Consider the following 6503-nt stretch of genomic DNA (forward strand, 5'->3'; position numbering starts at 1 on the left):
AACAAATGAGTCGGTCGGATGAGCGGTTAATAAAAGGGTTGAAAAAGGAAATCGGTGAGTGCCGGGATGATTTGAAGAAATCTGAGGATACTATAGCACAACTCCAGGAACAATGGGCAAAGAGAACGAAAGAGCGCACACAGTACTTACAGCAGGCGAGGAAAGATTATGAAAAGACCATTATCAGTCTAAAAAGGAAGGTGAACACCCTAGAGAGCAAGGCGGCTAAACAAGCCAAGGCTTTTGAAACTGAGAGTAAACACTGCTATAATCTGATGGCTTCGATGTTAGATGAAATACAGCAGTTACGGAAACAACATCTGCATGATTCTCGGGTTTTGAAGGCTAGAGGGGATCAGATAGAACGCCTACTCCTAGAGAAAGACTGAGCCAGGAACAAGATTCTGACTATTGCTCATGCTATTACCAGGAAATGTCGGGAGTGTGAAAACATGACCCGCATTACCTTCTTCTCGGCGGTGATGATATTTGTGAAGAAAATCATGTATGAATTGGAACAGCTGGAAAGGAACCTTACACCTAAACCCGCGGCGAGGCCGAATGATGCCCCGCGGGCACCCAAATTTAAAACTTTAATGTGTTCATAGTTTGAATCTGCATTTTTCTTTTTCCTAGAGTCTGTTGTCTGTTAGAGTCTGTCTTTCTTTCGCGTCAAAGTCTATCAGTAGTTATTGAGTTCGTACTTGGTTTGGTTTCGAGTTTGTTATTTTCCTTTCCAAAAAACGTCTGGTTTGTAATAGAATGTTTATTAATGAAAAATCGAAAATTTCCAAAAAATTATCTCTTTGCTTTTCGCACTTATAGGGCAGAACTATGCACGGTCTGATTCATGCGGGGACATGATACGTAGGCAATCTCTATAGGATTCGACCACCACTAAAAAGAAAAAGGGGAAAATGAAAAAATGGAATAAAGAAAGTTTAAAAAAGGGGCACAATTATGAGAGGCCGGAATGACGCACGCAACTGAAGCAAATGCATGATAGAAATGGTTAATTGCCTAGGTGCATGGCATCCCAACGTGTATTGCATATGTGTTAAACTCTAAAAACTAACAAGTTTGTTGATTGCCAGAGAATTCAAGCAGTTAGTATTTAGAGGATACTGGCACATTATCATTACCAAACCAGATCAAAGGGACCAATACCGGAAATTATGTCTATCCCAGATGGCGACACTAGTGTTGAGGTATAGGAGTTGGACGTCCGTAAAATGAAAGAGGAGATGCTCAAGCTTAAGCAACGGATGGCCGAAATGTACCAGGCCTAGTCCAAAGGGCAATCACCGCCAGCTTACTCTGCTAACCCTGCTTTTACTCCACCATTAGCTCAGTCTCCGGATCATCCCGCCACCGATCCAGGTTTTCCCATTTATCAACACTACCATGACACTACTTCTCATACGCCACAAGCTCCACCACCAAAATCAATTCCATACCCCCCTCCGCCAATCACCCCTGTCTTTGTGGCATCTCCACCAACTGCACTCCATAAATCCCCGAGTGAACCTGTGTTCCAAGTGCAGGACAACTAGTACTATCCCCCGGAGCTTACCTTCAAAGTGCCTTAAGCCTATCCACATGATCCACACTCTGACCTACCGGGAAAAGCAGAAAAACCGGCCAGAAATCCTGAACAGGAAGAGATGTTCAGAAAAATGAAAAGCATAGAACAATCCTTCAGGGATATGAGAGGGTTAGGAGGTCAGGTGAGTGTATCTTACAAAGACCTGTGTTTGTTCCCAAATGTACAACTACCGGCAGGGTTCAAAATGCCCAAATTCGACTTGTACGACGGACACGGTGATCCGGTGGCTCATCTGAGAGGTTTTTGTAGCAAGATGAGGGGAGCAAGCGGAAGAGATGAATTACTGATGGCGTATTTCAGCCAAAGTTTGAGTGGATCGGCGCTAGAATGGTACACCAGGCAAGATCATAACAGGTGGTACACATGGGACGATTTGGCCCAAGCATTCGCTTGTCACTTTCAATATAATCTTGAGATCATTCCGGACCGACTGTCCCTGACCAAACTGGAAAAGAAGCACAGTGAAAGTTTTAGAGAGTATGGTTTCCGGTAGAGGGAGCAAGCAGCAAGGGTAGATCCCCCAATGAAAGAGAGCGAGATGGTTGATTACTTTTTGCAGGCTCTGGAGCCAACTTACTTTGGTCATTTGGTATCCGCAATTGGCAAGTCTTTTAACGAGGTTGTAAAAATGGGAGGCATGGTCGAGGAGGGGCTTAAGTCCAACAAAATCATGAGCTATTCAGCGATCAAGGCAACCACTCAGGCCATCCAAAGCGGCACTGGGGGTATACTTGGGAAGAAGAAGAAAGAAGATGTCACGACTGTTGAGTCCGGAGCCTGGTTCGGATCTAGAGGCCCGTCACCCTACTATAGCCAATCACGACCCTACCACCAAAATTACCCTCACACTTCATATAGCCCTCCACAGCACTACTACTCGCCGCCATATCCTCATTTTTTCGTCCATCATGCATAAGACTATACCCAAACCCCGGCACCCGCACAATGGCGTGCGCCGACTCTACAAAATTCATACCCAGCTCCACAAAATACATATCCACCCCCAAGGGCCTACAGAAATCCCCCCAGGACAGGTTTCCGACCAAATCCAGCCCTCAAGAATGAGAGGTCACAGAAGCAAAAGACTTTCACTCCACTAGGGGAATCATATACCAGTTTTTTCCACAGATTGAGGCAATTGGGCATGTTGAATCCAATTGAGCCTAAAATGCCAAATCCCCCTAGAAATCTTGACCATTCGGTGAGTTGTGAGTACTGTTCAGGGGCCCCAGGGCATGATACAGAGAAATGTTAGAAGCTGAAAACAGTTGTGCAAGAGTTTATCGATACTCATCGGATCGAGGTTCAAGGCCCAGAAGCACCAAATATAAATCAGAATCCACTGCCAACTCACCATGAGACACACATGATTGAGTTGATACACAAAGAGGGGGAGCCCAAGAAGCCCTCACAGACGGTAATGATGATCCGTTCCAGCGAAACCAGCTCAAAGGAAAAGGTAACTAGTGGGAAATCAGTGGTCCAGTTGAGAGGGGTAGATGATAAGCCAGCTGTGGTAGCCGAGAGAGGGTCGTCGAGCCTTGTTGCAGTGAAACCCGAGAAAGCTAAAGTGGTAGTGCCAGGGGTTGCAAGTAAACCTGTTGTGGTCATGAAGGGTGCTCGCACAGAGCCTGTTATTATAAAATCAGTAACTCAGCTTCCAGTGATCAACAACAAGGTTGTTCCTTGAAATTATGAATGGGTGACAGTGATTTACAAAGGGAAAGAAGTCAAAGGAGAAGTGTGTGAAGCCCAAGATCTAACGCGTTCGGGAAGGTGTTTTGCTCTCGCAGAGTTAAGAAGGGCCAATCTAGTAGCGACAAAGAATCCAGCTACCGAGGAAGAGGTAGAAGAATTTTTAAAGAAAATGAAGGCGCAAGATTTCTCCATTATGGAGCAGTTGAGGAAGACCCCGACACAGATCTCATTGTTATCCTTGTTGATCCATTCGGATGAGCATCGTCGGGTATTGATGAAGATTTTGAACGACGCCCATGTTCCGGATAAGATCACTGTGAACCACCTGGAGAAAATAGCAAACAAGATTTTCGAGGTCAACAGGGTCACTTTTTCGGACGATTAATTGCCCGTGGAGGGTACAGAACATAATAGAGCCCTCTATTTGACTGTGAAGTGTGAAGACTCGGTAGTCACTCGAGTACTGATTGATAATGGGTCCAGTGCCAATATTTGTCCTTTGTCCACGTTGAACAAACTAAAGGTCGATGGTGATAGAATTCACAAGAACAACATCTATGTTTGAGGGTTTGATGGAGGTGGTACAGACACAGTGGGTGACATCGTACTTGAATTAACAATTGGTCCGGTCGAGTTCACTATGGAGTTTCAAGTGTTGGACGTGGCAGTGTCATATAATCTTCTGTTGGGGCGACCCTGGATCCACGCCGCCAAAGAAGTGCCTTCTACATTACATCAGATGGTCAAATTCGAGTGGGATAGGCAAGAGATCGTAGTACACGGGGAAGACAATGCAAGCGGCATAAGTGATGCCATCGTACCCTTCATAGAGGCTGACGATGACAAGGGGCCCTAGGTTTACCAAGTCTTCGATACGGTTTCAGTAGACAAAGTTCCCGAGGGTGAAAGCATCCCACTTCCCAAAATAGTAGCTGCAATTGTCATGGTAGCCTCGGAGATGTTGAAAAATGGGTTTGTGTCAGGCAAAGGTTTAGGGGCTGATCTTCAGGGTATTGTTCAACCGGTTTCTTTGCACAAAAATCTGGATACCTTTGGGCTGGGGTTCAAGCCTACAGTGGCGGATGTGAGACGGGCCCGCAAGTTGAAGAAAAGAGTCTGGGTCCTTCCCAAGCCAATCCTGCGCCTGTCCAGATCTTTTGTCAGGCCGAGCATCAAAAAGCAATTGTTGTCCAAGGTTACAGGGCCATTGATTGGTACAGATGGAGACTTAAATGAAGGCTTTGAAAGATTATTCACCGAAATCAATATGGTAGAAGTTGGGGAGGGGTCCAGCAAGGCGTATGTGCTGTTTGTGGGGCCAAAGGCAAAAATCAACAATTGGATGGCTACTCCTTTTCCCATTCGGAGGGAGTCTTGGTAGTTGGCTCTGATTTTCCTTCCTGTTTTCTGGATTATTCCAGGGTTGTAATCCAGATTTCCTTTTATTTTGTTGTGTTCATCAAAGTGTGAAACCTTGACATCCCGTAATTCAATAAAATAAAAAAGTTTCTTCTTCATTCCTTATTTTATTTTAATTTTGTTTTCTTCTTTTCTTTTTCTATACAGTTCTCTTTATACTGGTCTTAATGACATGGAGTGCATAAGGAATCCTCAGCCCAGTCTTAACAATCAATCTGATTCCGAAATGATAGTTCAAGAAGTAGATTATGATTACGAATCAGAATATGATGATGAGGATGAAGCTTTCGAAGAAATTAGTAAAGAGTTAATTCACTTCGAAGAAAAACCCAAAACCAATTTGAATGACACAGAAGCCGTCAATTTAGGGGACACAGACAACGTCCGAGAGACTAAAATAAGTGTCCACCTCGAGCCAAAAATCCGGGAGGAGTTAATCAAAGCACTCATAGAGTACCAAGATGTTTTTGCGTGGTCATATGATGACATGTCGGGTTTGAGCACTAATTTAGTGGTCCACAAATTGCCCACTGATCCAGCATTCCCACCCATCAAGCAAAAGTTGAGGAAATTCAAGACTCATATGAGTGTGAAGATTAAAGAAGAGGTTACCAAACAGTTGGATGCAAAGGTTATCCGGGTCACCCGATATCCTGTTTGGTTGGCTAATGTTGTGCCTGTGCTGAAGAAGGATGGCAAGATCAGAGTATGCGTCGATTACCGCAATCTCAACAAAGTAAGTCTGAAGGATAACTTCCCACTACCCAACATCCACATTTTGATAGATTATTGTGCCAAGCGTGAGATCGTATCTTTTGTGGATTTCTATGCCGGGTATCATCTGATTCTAATAGATGAAGAAGATGCAGAAAAGACGACATTCATCACACCCTGGGAACTTATTGCTACCGGGTAATGCCATTTGGTTTGAAGAGTGCTGGGGCAACTTATATGAGGGCAATGACTACTGTGTTTCATGATATGATACACAAGGAGATTGAAGTATATGTAGATGATGTGATCATAAAATCAAAGCATCAGGTCAACCACGTCGAGGATTTGAGGAAATTCTTCCAGAGGCTTCACAGGTACAACCTCAAGCTTAACCCCGCCAAGTGTGCATTTGGTGTTCCATCCGGAAAGCTGTTAGGATTCATAGTCAGTCGGCGAGGCACGAGTTGGACCCATAAAAGATCAAAGCCATACAATATTTGCCTCATCCGAGGAACAAGACTGAAGTGATGAGTCTGTTAGGAAGGCTGAACTACATCAGCAGGTTTATTGCTCAGCTCACGACAACTTGTGAGCCTATTTTCAAGTTGTTGAGTAAGGACGCTGCGATCAAGTGGACTGATGAGTGTGAAGAAGCGTTTGACAATATAAAAGGTTACTTGACAAACCCACTTGTGCTGGTTCCGCCAGAACCAGAGAGACCTTTGATTCTTTACTTGACAGTCTTGGAAAATTCATTTGGATGTGTACTGGGTAGCATGACATCACCGGCAGGAAGGAGCAAGCCATCTATTATCTTAGCAAGAAGTTCACAGCTTATGAGGTTAAGTACACTCACCTGGAAAGGACATGTTGCGCCTTAACTTGGGTGGCACAAAAGTTGAAACATTATTTGTCATCCTACACTACTTACCTCATTTCACGCTTGGATCCATTGAAGTATATCTTTCAAAAGCCTATGCCGACAGGAAGACTTGCAAAATGGCAGATTTTGCTCACAGAGTTTGACATAATCTATGTGACTCGGAATGTAATGAAAGCCTAGGCA

This window comes from Nicotiana tabacum, chromosome 16 (genome assembly GCF_000715075.1).
Source record: "Nicotiana tabacum cultivar K326 chromosome 16, ASM71507v2, whole genome shotgun sequence".
NCBI lineage: Eukaryota > Viridiplantae > Streptophyta > Magnoliopsida > Solanales > Solanaceae > Nicotiana > Nicotiana tabacum.